Below are 14,012 nucleotides of genomic sequence, written 5' to 3'. Positions count from 1 at the left end.
CTGGGCCAAGTTCTCCAAATGGTGAGAAATGTATTTCAGATGCTCTCTTTGCTAAATACCCGGCAGAGTAACTCACCCATGGTTCCTTGGAAAATATTTCCAGAAAAGTGACACAAAATGGTAAACTTCAAATAACTCTCCTCTTCTTCCCTGCCTTCCTTTGCTTTTATTCATATATTGAATGATATTCTACTAGTATTTTAAGGCTGTACCAGAGCTTGGGTTCTACCTTCTTCCTAAATCTTTTCTTCATTTCACCATCCAGGAGTCATGGATCTCTCCTAGAATCTTGTGTGTGCTTACATAAGCTACCATAATTCTGTTTATAGATTGTTTTGCCATGTATTAAGTGCCAGATAAACTGAATGTTTATATAATCTATACTATAATACCATAATAATATACTATACTATATATACTATGATAATGTATAATGTAATATAACATAACAAAATAATACATGATATATATGATATAAATACTATACAATGTAATGCTATATATACTAATAATTATAATACCATAATAATACACTATAATAATTCTTTCACTTGGGGCAAAAACAGTTGGGGTAGGGATGTGGAAGACAGTCCAGAGGTGGGGGGCAAGAGTGTAGAGGGCAGTAAGACAACAGATAGATTTGTTACAGGAGAAGAGGGAGGCCTAGAGAGTCTGACTTCCTTTTCCTTAGGTAGGATGTATGTGTTTAGGGTAAAGGAGGTGGGCCTTGACAGAAGGGCATTACAGTGATGGCACCCTAAGGTGGGAAGTCTGGGGTCAGTCCATCAACAGGCATTTATCAGGTGCTTTTCCATTTACCTCAACATCTTATACCCTTCCTAGTTTTTCCCTCTGGGAAGTGCTGGATTTGGAGTCAGGATGATCTGAACTCAAATCATGCCTTACATATTCATTATTTGTGTGACCCTGGGCAAGTCACTTTACTTCTTTCAGACTCAGTTTTCTCATCTATAAAATAGGAAAATAATAGCACCTACCTCACAGGAATTGCTGTGAAGACCAAGTGATACACATGCACACACACACACACACACACACACACACACACACTCACCACCTTATAAACTTTAAAGAGCGCTATAAACATAAACCAATATTATCTTGTGTAATTCTTGTCTACATGCTCTAATAAATCTTCCATGAGTATCTGTCTAATGTGCTGGGGTCTTCCTAAAGCCATAGCTACATGGACAAAATAGAGCATTACCTCAAGTTGCTGACGTCTGAGTGGGTACAGCTTCCCTAGGGGTTGTGGTTTTCCTTCTCTGTGGTGACTAACTTTCCAGTGTTTGCTTCACAATACTCTGGGGACCCATGTAACTATGTAGAAAAATCGTCATTGACCATCATGACCAGAGTTCTTTTGCAAATCAATCTCTAAGGATCATCAAAGTTTTTAGAAAGTGATAATTCTGTACAAATTACTTAAGTGAGATAATGCATGTAAAAAACTTTAGAAACCTTAAAAGTATTACACAAATGTCTGCTATTATTCTGAAGCAACCATAATTTCATCAGAACGGGAACTTCCTTCACTGACAAAGAATACAATTATGTTGTGACTTAGTGCATAGTTTTCAAGAGTTGCCATAGCTAGAATATTTATTACCATATGACAACCTGTTAATGAGGCTCTCTAAACTTAGATAGGCTGGTCCTTAGACAAAAGACGTATATATTCAGTGACTGACCCACACTTGAAATCTTTCCCATTTGGCAGGATCTACTTAAGCTTGTGCTTAATTGGAATAACCTTTGAGAACCTGAGATCACTTCAATACCAAAATGAGCGAAAAGAGTTGGTTGGTTTTTGTCCTTCATCTTTGAAGAGGACCAAAATGATATCACTATGATAAAGTGAAATTTCAGTGTGTCCGACTGTGGCTGATCAGACCAATATAAGCTCAGAATGCTCTACTACAGATTGGGCACAGATAGTCCATCTGAATATTTGGGGTGGATGCTCCAAATTCACGCATTATGTGTTTACTTTGTGCTGTCTCAATTCTGCTTTGCTCATAGAGCACAGAGCCCTTTCTGATGTGAGCACATCGTGCTGAGTGGTCCTGTGCCAGTGTCTCTCATGTTGCACAGTCAAATCCAAAGTACTTGAGCAAGACCTTGAGAGTATCCTTGTATCGCTTCTTCTGGACACCATGTGACCGCCTGCCCCATGTGAGTTCTGCATAAAATAGTCTTTTTGGCAAGTATACATTTTGCATTTGAACAATGTGGCCAGCCCATCAGAGTTGCTCTGTCTAAAGCATAGTTTGAATACTTGGTGTGATGGCTGTCAGGCCCTTTTCGGGGCTCTCTCTACCTTTGGTGTCCACCTGTTCCAACTAACTCTCACCTGTGGCTACAAGAAGCTGCAGCATGCACAGTGGCCACACCCTGGTAAACCATTTCAGCAGACGGACCAAACCAGGTTGAGAGTAACCAATGGTTCTCAAAACCATTGGTGAGTTATGGGGGATGTCTACCCCAAGCATGTGAACAAAAAGAGTAAAACTTAAGTGGAAGTATATAGAATATACTTCAGTTTTAAGGAGTTTGTGGAAATTGTGAAACAAATACAGGAAATTAAATCAATTTTTATACCAAAATGTGACAAATAATTTTGATATATATAATTTTATATTTTAGAAGGGAAAATATCACTGGTATCAATATTTTTCTTGCTTTGCAAATTATTTGAACAGATGCATAAATCTTCACTTCCTTCCTTTCTCCCTTCCTTCTCTTGATCCCTTCGTTCTTTCTTTCCTTCCTTCCTTCCTTCCTTCCTTCCTTCCTTCCTTCCTTCCTTCCTTCCTTCCTTCCCTCTCTCCCTTCCCTTTTTTTCCTGGCAAAGCAGCTAGAGGGAAATGTGCATATTAGGAGAGGTGTTGGATGTTTTGAAAGAAAACTGTAACAACAGCTATCTGCTGCTTAGACCATATGCCTGCCACAACCATGATAGTTATTTTAGGAGAGCATTGTGAATTTTTAGTATAATATGCCCTAGCCAGAATTGAAAGGAGAAAACATGTGTTTCTTAACCCAGTGTTCATTTCAATAGTAAATGTTCAATTCAATTCAGCAAGTGTTTATTAAGTGATTACTATGTGCTAGGCAATGTATGAGGTGCTAAGGATCCAAAGCCAAAAGAAAAGGAATGAGTGGAAAAAGGACAAGAGGGAATGCAAGGGTAGAGGACAGTAGAAATTTTAAATTTCTTAGTGCCAAGGTTTTGAAGGGAGGATAGTGAGAACAGAGTAGGGTGAGAACCTGGGAAAGCAGGGAAGGATAGAAAGATTGGAGGGTGTAAGGAGGGCTAAGGCCCAGGGAGAGGTGGAAGGGCAGGGAGACATGGAACCATAGGGTCATTAGATCATAGGGAGCTGGAAGAGACTTCAGATCATCAAGTCAAAAGAATATTCTATATAGAATATACCACACATATATATATTCTGTATATATAATATATGTTATCATATTATATAATATTATAACTATATATACAGAATATACTATATATGTACTACATAGAAGTATAGCACCTGGTTTGTGGACTCTAGTTTCTATGTTCACTTATTTTCTGGGAAGATACAACTTATTTCTCTGGATATGTTCTGATTTCAAGTGATCATTAATTTAGAGCCGGAAGGGACCTTAGAAGTCATCAAGTTCAATCTTATTTTACAGATGGGGAAACTGAGGCATACAAAAGTTAAATGACTTACCAGAGTCATGAAGCTAGTAAGTATCTGAGGTTATATTTGAACCCAAGTCTTAATGACTCTAATATAGTGTCCCATTGTCAATCAGGAAAGAATAAAAGGATTGCCATGTAGTAGTGAGGGTCTAATTGAGATTAGATAACATGAAATTGTAGCAGCCCTGGTGGGCCTAGGTTGTGTGAATTCCTTCAGAGCTCTGTGCTGGGAACTGGGTAGAACAAAGGCAAAAAAGAAACAGTTCCTATCTTCATTGGGTGAAGTCATATCATGTATACAAATAAAAGACAAAACTAAGGCTGGAGGGGATTTGGGAGGCTGAAGAGAGGAAATAGAACCTGAGCTGAACTTTGAAGGAACATGAGGTTGCTGAGAGATAGAAATGATGAAGTATACTGGAAAAACTTATATGAACTGATGCAAAGTGAAATGGCCAGAACCAGGAGAACACTGTGTACAGGAACAGCAATATTGTATGATGATCAACTGTGAACGACTTAGTGATTCTCAGCAATACAAAGATCTAAGACAATTCTGAAGGACTCATGATGAAAAATGCCATCCACCTCTAGAGAAAGGACTGATGGAGTCTGAAAAGAGATTAAAACATGCTTTTTTCTTTACTTTATTTTTCTTGTTTTTTTTTTCTTTTGGTCAGTGCTTTTTTTCACAATATGACTAATATGGAAATATGTTTTGCATGACTGTACATGTATAACCTATCACAAATTGCTTGCCTTCTCAATAAGGGGGGGAGAGAAAAAGGGGGAGAGGGAGAGAAATTAGAACTAAAATTTTTTTAAAAATGTTAAAATTGTTTTTACATATAATTGGAGAAAAAGTAAAATATTAAATAAAAAAAAGAAATGATGAGGTAGAACATTCTGACCAAGGGGAAAGATTTGTATATGTATATGTAGACACACATGCATACATATATATGCACATACATGAGTATGCATATATATGTATGTATGTATATATATATACACACATGCATACAAATATATGTAGGTAAGAGGAAGGTTATGAAGAACCTTAGATGCCAGGATAAGGTATTAATATTTAATCCTAGAAGCAATGGGAAACCATGAAAGTTTGTGGCCAAAAGAATGGCATGGTGAGGGCTGAACCACAGAAACGTGATTTTGGCAGCTATGTGGAGGATGAACTACATGGCAGAAATGTTGGAATGGGAAAGACTTCCTATCAAAGATGAGATTTTAGTTGGGACTTTAAGGAATTCCAGGGAAGCCAGGAGGTAGAGATGAGGAGAAAAAGCATTCCAAACATGGGAGCAGCAAGAGAAAATACCCAGAACTGAGAGGAGTATCTCATTTGAGGAACAGCAAGGAGGCTGGTATCACTGGATTGAAGAGTGTGTGTGTGGGTGGTGTAAGATGTATGAAGATTAAAGAGGTGCTAGGTTTGAAGGGTTTTGAATGTCAAACAGAAGATTTTTATATTTGATCCTGGAGGTGATAGGAAGCCACTGAAGTTGGTGGAACGAGTTACATGGTCAAATCTGCACTTTAGAAAAGTCACTTTGACAGCTGAGTGGAGGATGTTTGGAGTGGAAAGAGACTTGTGGCAGGCAGAACCTGCTAGCTGCTATTGCAATAGTTCAGGTATGAGGTGGTGAGGGCTTGCTTCAGAGTGCTGAGAGTGTCAGAGAAAAGAAGGGGGTGTATATGACAGATGTTATGAAGGTAAAATCTACAGGACTTGGCAATAAAATGCTGATTGAGGCAGAAAGAATAGTTGACCTTCTTTGGTTTCCCCTCATTTCTCTTCATTACCTGTCTTCCCTATGCCCCACATTATCTCCTTGTTTTTGTCCTGCCTTTCTTCAGATTCCTGACCTGATTCAAATCTAAGTGAGATCAGACTCATTTATGCCAGATTATAATGGCTGTATATTGAGCAGTCACTGGGGGAAAAAATGATCTTTTTTTCTTCATTGAATTAGATGTCCAGGATGATATATTTCCAGCTATTCCTCCCAAGAGCTTTATTGTATAAGGCTCTTTTTATAGTTTCCATCGTGGCCTGACTTTCTCAATCTTCCTAGAAGGGACAATGGTAATTCTATTTCAAAGTAGGTTCATTTGCACTTTCCTGTACTCTGAGGTGTATAGAGCATAGTAGGGAGTGGTTCCCATTTTCTGTGTTAACTTCACTATTATGATGATGATGATTTTTTGGTAATTATAAGCTTGAAAAATGGGTTGAGCCTGGTAAGATGAAACAATGCCGATGAATGCAAAGCCATTTTTCGTGTTGTTTTACTGGACCTGAGGTTTCATCTGTACTGGGAACTTTGAAGGAGGAACTTAACCAGTGCAGATCGACAACTTTCTCTGAAACTTGTAGTCTTGAAGAACTGCCTAGAGTCCTGAGACAAGCCTGAGTGATTAGACCAGGGTCACAGACAGGAAGGATATGGCAGAGATGAGATTTGAAATCAAGTTTTCCTTTCTCTGAGGACAGATTTTTATTCACTATGTCAGTGCCTTACTATCTCTCTCTTTCTTTTTCTCTCTTGGACTCTCTCTCTTTCTGTCTCTCTGTCTCTGTCTCTGTGTGTCAGTGTCTGTCTGTCTCCCTCTCTTCCTTCCTCTCTCCTTCTCCTAGGGGATGCAATGGATAGAGTGCTAGGCCTGGAGTCAGGAAGACCTGAATTCACAAATGTTGCCTCAGATAATTCTTAGCTGTGTAACTGTGATCAAGTCACTTAACGTTTGCCTGCCTCAGTTTCTTTAGTTGTAAAATGGAGACAATAAAAGTACCTGTACTTCACAGGGTTGCTGCAGGATAAAATGAGATAATATTTGTAAAACATTCAGCATAGTGCTTGGCACATAGCTAGCACTACATAAATGTTTCTTCCTTTCCTCTTATATGTACATTGTACACATGTATACATATACATTGTACATTACATGTATGTATTAATATCTATAAACATATATAGGTTTATGTGTATAAGTATAGATATTTTAGGCTGTCACAGATTACCATCTAAATGGCATATCCAGAAAACTTCCTTGAGGTGTCAGGCTCTCAGGGCGATAGCCCCTACTAGAGAGTTAGCTCCTTGATGGCAAAGACGATTTTGTATTTGTATTTGTATCACTGTCACTTAGCACAGTGCCTGGTACCAAAATGTAAGCAATTCATGAATGTTTGCTGATTGATTACTCTAAACACAATGGCTTTATATAGTTTGTATTAGAAAAGAAATATAGAAGGATGGGGGAATTTAAGGACATTGAGAACATTCGATTCCTAGATTCTTGGCAGTAGCAGGAAATGTAGGACATTAGTGTTTGAGTCATTGTGAAGCACACAGTGCCTGACACAGAGTAGGCATTTATTTAATTAATGCTTGTTGATTGATGGATGATAATTGTGGAGTAGGGCAACTAGGTGGCACAGTGTATAGAGAGCCAGGTCTGGAGTCAGGAAGACCCGAGTTTAAATTGACCTCAGATATTTACTAGTTGTGTGACCCTGGGTAAGTCACATAACCCTGTTTACCTCAGTTTCCTCACCTGTAAAATATAAGAAAGAGCAAACCATTACAGTATCTCTGCCAAGAAAACTCCAAATGGGGTCATGAAGGGTCAGGCAGGACTAAAAAGACCGAAGGACAAAAAATATTATGGATTAATCATTCCAAGTGAATTCTCTTCTTAGTTTTTCAAAAAAATGTATTATCATTAGAAATAATATTATTTTTACTAGCTAGAGAACCTTGACTCTTCCTCAGGCAGTTATTTTCACTGTCTTCTAGAAATGTCAAGTAAGAACCAACACTGACTCTGACATTTGACTTCCAAACCACAATGTCTCAGGAATATAGTCATACTTTTCTATAGCTGTCTTGAGATGCTAGTGTCAGCCTCAGGCTTGTATATTGCATTTGTGTTACATCGCTATGCTTCATGAATATCTTATTTGGGGACAAATGGCCTAGCATTCTATACATTTGGGGAAAATGTGCCACATAGGAGTTTTTCATTCTTGTGATACAAAATAAGCACTTAAGAAAGTTTGCTAATTGATTGAAACACAACAGAAAACCAGATTTTTGATTGTAGCAGTATAATTAAAATCTGGATTCATTTTATAATGATTAGAGGTTGTTTTGATGGTATTTATACCTACCAATCAATCAATAAGCATTTATTAAGTACCTACTGTGTGCCAGACACCTTACTGAGTGCTGGGATACAAAAAGAGGCAAGAGATAATCCCAGATAGTCCTCAGGGAGCTTACAGTCTAATGGGGGAGACAGTGCAAAAACAAATGTATACAAAGCAAGCAGGATAAATAGGAAATAATATTTGTCATCGTGGACTCGGAGTGAAGACAAAGCGTCATAGAATGGTAGAACTGGCAAGGAGCTTAGGGGTCATCTAACATAACTCCTGCCAAAGAGAAACAAGAGCTCAGGTTCCAACAATCAAAGTAACTTGTATGACCTTGGGTAAGTCATTGAACCCTGTTTGTCTCACTTTCCTCATTTATCAAATAAACAGGAGAAGGAAATGCAAACTACTCAAGTGTCTTTGCCAAGAAAACCCCAGATGGGATCATGAAGAATCAGGTATAACTGAAAAATGACTGAGCCAGAATGCTGACACATGGAGAATCTGAACTAGAACCCAGGTCTCCTAGCTCTTAGAAAAATACAATTAGAGTGACAAAGGATCTCAAAAGCCACTTAGTCCAATCCCTTCTTTTTAGACACAAAAAACTTGATGCAGTGATGTGTACGATGATACAGATGCTAAGGGTCAGAAGAAGTCAGTATTCTCTGACTTCAAATTCAATAGTCTTCCTCCCATACCAGACTGGTACAACGTTTTTTCCATTGTATCTAGCACATATACTGGCCTAGATCGAGACCTTATATCTTAGTAAGGTCTATGAGAGTTTTGACCACATTATAGAACTCCAGCGCCAGCACTAGTTGACTGAAATCTTCCCTGACTTTTCTACCTCATTACCTAGAGTCAGAGTAGAAATGCTTTTAGCCCCATCAGATCTGCTCAAAAGGCTGGATAAAAGCTGAGCAATTTGCTCGGGGAAGGTATTCATCGTGGCTTCTTCTGACTGATACCTTCTAATGACCACAGGAGCAGCCAGCTAAGTTTTTAGCAGCCATAAAGCCAGGTTATTTCTGGATATGAGCTGACTGAAGGGGGTCCACTTGAATGATCACAGGCACCTCCCAGTCTGATGCCCCAGCTTGGAGACCAGAGGAGGGGAGGTAAGTTTCAAAGTTTCTTCCTGCCTGGGGAAAGGCATAGTCTGCAATCTGCCAAGCTTGCCACATGAATATCTGTGATGCACAGCCAGTAGTCAGGAAGCTTCAGAAGAAGAGGTTGGAGTGTATAATGAGGTTCCCTGGGCTGTTGTTGTTGTGTTCATCCTTTGTTTCTGAAGAGGACTATGACATCAGGGAAATGATGACATGACTTGCAGTTGACATGGATTTGAGTGAGGGAGGGCTGTGCAAGGTCACCAGCATCATTTTCTCCCCCTGAGTCATCTGGATCCAGGGACCAGATATTCATCAGGACGACTGGAGATGGCCCAGGACGCAATGAAAGTCCCTTGCCCTTTTAAACTAAGGCCTTTTCAGGTACTCACTTAAAGTGAGGTAATGCCCAGTCAGGGAATAGGCCTCGCCTCTTTAAGAAGTGAGTTAAGGGTTGGTCCCGTTAATCAAAAACAAAACAAAAAAATCAAGCTGGGAGGGAAAGACCCTCAGGGTTACTAAAGGTTTTCAACAGCTTCAGCAAAATACTGTAGGCTTTGAGGTGCCTTATTGGGGGAAATGTAGTAGGATTGGTAACAGTTGTTCAAACTCATGTCCATTTTATTGATTTAAAACAGAAAAGCATTCTGGGAGTTGGAGGATCTGGATTCAAATCCTACTGTGTCACTTACCAAGGAAAAGTCACTTACCTCTCTGGTCCTGGATTGCCTCATCTATATGATGAAAGGATTGGCTATAAGATCTCTTTCCTCCAGATCCATTATTCTATGTTTAACATTACATGTGAGAATACTCTTTTATGCAGATTGATTTTCCCTGGGCTTGATTATGAGATCATATAATTACTCAACAATGACAATATCATGGATCATAAATTTAGATTTGTAAAGGTGTAACAGCAAGGACCCTAGCATCCACAGGAGGGCCTGCTGTACAGGTTCTTAGATCTGCTTTTCTAGAAGGAAAGCAACTTTTTTTTTGGGGGGGGGGGATCATCAATCTTCTTTAATTACATTCACCAACAGAGAAAATGCAAGCAGAGAAATAAAGACCAACAGACAGGGCTTCTAACTATCTGAACATAAGCAATACATACATCATAGATCAACAGACAGATCCAACTGTCTGACCATTACATGCATACATAGTTACCAGAGAGAGAAGCACCGACATCTGGGCTTTCAAAGCTGGGAAGCTCCTTAGTGGCTACCCAGAGTCTCATCTGGCCAAGCAAACACTTCCAATGAGTAAAGCCCCAAAACAAAACCTTACCTTAGAGTATATATACACTTTTCAGAGCCAGAGGGCATCACAAACCTTGAGAACCAGTGCCTCATTAGAAATTAACAAAAGGCGAGGGCCTTTCTGCAAAACAAAAAACAAACCTCCCCTAATCAAGCTTCCCTTAATGGTCAGGACCATTAATGGGTGGGGAAGATTAACTCTCATTAGAACAATTAACATTACAAAAGGGTCTCAGACATCCTCGGGTCCAAATCCCTTTTTAAGGAAACAGAGGCCCAGAGACGCCCAAAATTATACAGGTAGGAAGAGGGAGAAATAGAATTTGAACCCAGGTCTTTTGACTTCAAATTTACCACTCTTTCTACCACGCTATACTACCTTTCAAAAGATGTGATGAATTATATGTTCTAAGACTTCTTTTTGAAATAGTTCAATCTGTGTATGTCTGGTTAGGTACCCTCTCTTCCTCTTCTCCATCCTGAAGTCCCACACTGAATTATGTTCAGTTATTTTTCAGTCATATCTGATTTTTCATGATCCCATTTGGGGTTTTCTTGGCAAAGATACTGGAGTAGTTTGTCATTTTCTACTCCTGTTCATTTTACAAATGAGGAAACGGAGGCAAAGAGATTTAAGTAACTTGCCCAGGGTCACATAGCTCATAAGTATCTGAAGCTGGATTTGAACTCAGGAAGATGAGTTGAACCCAGTCCCAACACTCTAACCACTGGACCTAGTTGTCCTTAGTCCTGTATTTTAGTCCTATCTGTAAGTTGTATCTCATACTAAGCTCACAAGTAAAAGTTCATTTGATCTTAGCTACCCCTTTTTTAGTTAACCTGTGAGTTATTGTCGAATTTCATCTGGTCTGATATAAGTTTACAGCTGAAGACACTATAAACCGATAGAACTGTGCGTTTGTGGAAAGTATATAGGCTTTGTAGTCAGAGTGCCTGGGTTTAAATACAAGCTTTTCCCCCTCTCTCTGTGACATTTACAAGTCATGCAACCTCTTTGGTCCTCAGTTTCCATGTCTGTAAAATGAGGGATTTGGACTAGATTACTTCTAAGGTCTCTTCCTGCTCTGGGTTTCTATGAATTTACTAACATAATCTCTTTCACCCAAAACTCATTTTATAGATGAGGAAACTGAGGATCAGAGAGGTTATGAGAAGAGATTACGGCAGAGCAAAAAGCATGCAAGATTTGCAATTGGAAGACCTGGGTTTGAATCCCTGATCTTCTCTGGGCAATCTCTCTGGCCCTCATCTGTAAAACTAATCATTGGGCAGGATAACCTGTAAGGTTCAATCCAGCTTTAATTCTATACTCTTAAATAATTTGCCCAAACCTAAATTGTAATGAGAAGCAGAGACAGTATTTGAACCCAAGACATCTGATTACAAATTTGGTGCTGTTTCCATAACATTTCATCCCACTGAGGAGATGCAGCTTTTGCCAGTGCAATGCAGACTGTCTTCCTCTAAATACACCTGGACCTACAGTAACCCCAACCTGGCTGAGGCAGGAATGACTGCATTATAAAACTAGATTTTAGGGAGAACAAGAGTTCTGACTGGTTTTTGTTTTGTTTTTGAGTTGTGACATTAGATTAGGCAGCTAGGTGGGACAAAGAGTAGATATTGAGAAGACCCCCAAAAGAGTTCAAATCTAGCCTCAGAAATATCACAAGTCACTTCTGTCTGCCTCAGTTTCCTCACCTGTAAAATGGGGATTATAACAGCACTTACCTTCCAGGGTTGTTGTGAGGTCAAATGAGATAATATTGGTTAAAGCACTCAGCACAGTGCCTGGCACACAGTAAGAGCTATACAAATGCTAGCTGTTATCTCTGTTGTTCCTACTGTTAACATTTTCTCTGAGTCATCTCTAGTCATCAAAGGTTCTCACGTAGAGCCTGGATGTTGCAGAGTAGCTTCCTGTTCCGGTATACATGGCACTGCACAATCAATGAAACTCCTTCCAACTGGAAAAAAAATCTGTGAATCCATAGCTCCAAGGGCTATGTTTTACTAGATAAAACATTTTTTTTTACTAGGACAGTGGGGCTTTGTCATGAGGGATAGGAAGTCAGAGAGATGCTTCTTAGGGGGAAGCAGTAAAGATGAAAGAAACAAGTTGTTTTGTAGAGAGATTGAAAGTCAGGAAGCTTTAGGGTAAGGGGAGGGTAACAAAGTAATCCATCAATTACCAGAACAGGAAACTGCAGCTCTACTTGAGAACCTTTGGTGACTGGAGGTAGCTCAAAGAAAATGATAATAATAGCACCTGTTATGCTGGTTATGAAGACAAAAAAAAAAGAAATAGTTCCTGCCTTCAAGGAGCTCATACTGTTTTATATAAATACATATATGCATATATATATACACACACACACACATACACACAATACATATATGCATGTGTTTTATAGATATAATTACATGTATACATACAAAATTATATTACACATGTAATTAGATCAAAACAAATATAGGGTAATTTGAGCTCTCAGGCACTAAGAAAAGGCTGAGAAGCCTCTCTTTGATAGATGACCATTGGTTGGGTGCCCACAAAGGAGCTAGTTTAAGGATATTTCTATAATAAAATTGCAAGCCAAGAACTTCATCAAATTGGGAGTGAACTTTTGGCCTAATCCGTATATATACTTTCCATTTATTTATCTCTGTACATTTAATTACTTTCCCTCCCTCTAGGAGAAAGTAAGCTCAAGGGCAGGGACTATTTGTGTAGTATCCCCAGTTCTGAGCACAGTGCCTAGCCCATAGTAAGCATTTAAGAAATACTTCTTTCATGAAATAGCCAGAGAAGTCCCTGCTTCCTCAATGATCAGATTGCTGATGGAAATAACTCTGGCTCAAGACCAGGACAGATGTGAAGGTAGATTCACAAGGCTGGAACAAGACAGGACAACTGCAACCTAGAAACCTGATTGTCATGTTAGTTCTGTAGTCTATGCCATTTAACAACAGATAACAAAACAGAACTTGTGATTATCAGCCTTTGTCTAGTTTGCATCACCAGGTCGAAAAATGGTTTTTGTGAGACTCTGATAGGAGGATCCTAATGGAAATCCTCCCTACATCACTGAATCAAGGATGTAGAGCAAGGAAGAAACTTAGAAATCACTGTGTCTTCCCCTCACCTGAACTCCAGGTTACTAAGAAAAAGGTAAAGCCCACAAAGATCAAATGATTTATCTGAGGACATAGAGTTGGAATAAAAATCTCAGAATCTTAAAGCTGGAATGCACCTTAGAAGCCACCTGATCTGACCCATGCCCCCAAATAAAATCCTGCTAAATCACTATTGACAAATGAAGACCTTCAGGGAAAGAATATCCATTCTGTCCTAGGCTGTTGTTACTTTTGGACAACTTTAATCTTTAGCATGTTTTTCCTGGAGTCAAGTCTAAATGTGCAACGTGGGGACTTTTTATCATTGTTCCTTGTTTTGTTTTCTAGGGGTAAAACAGAGGAAGTCTGATCCTTCTTCTAAGAATTAGTCATTCAGATACTTGAAAGTAGATAGAGTGTGCCCATTTTTTTCTCCTCAGGAAAAATATTCTTAGATCTTTCCATTGATCTTTCTATGGGATGGACTAGGGGCCCTTCATCATCTTCATTGTTCCTCCTGTGGATGCTCTCTAGCTTATCAATGCCTTTTCTAACTCATGGCATCCTAGGCTGTACACATTAACCCAGTTATTGTCTGA

Source organism: Notamacropus eugenii, chromosome 2, assembly GCF_028372415.1.
Source record: "Notamacropus eugenii isolate mMacEug1 chromosome 2, mMacEug1.pri_v2, whole genome shotgun sequence".
In the NCBI taxonomy this organism is placed as follows: Eukaryota; Metazoa; Chordata; class Mammalia; order Diprotodontia; family Macropodidae; genus Notamacropus; species Notamacropus eugenii.
This window is presented reverse-complemented; position numbering follows the sequence as displayed.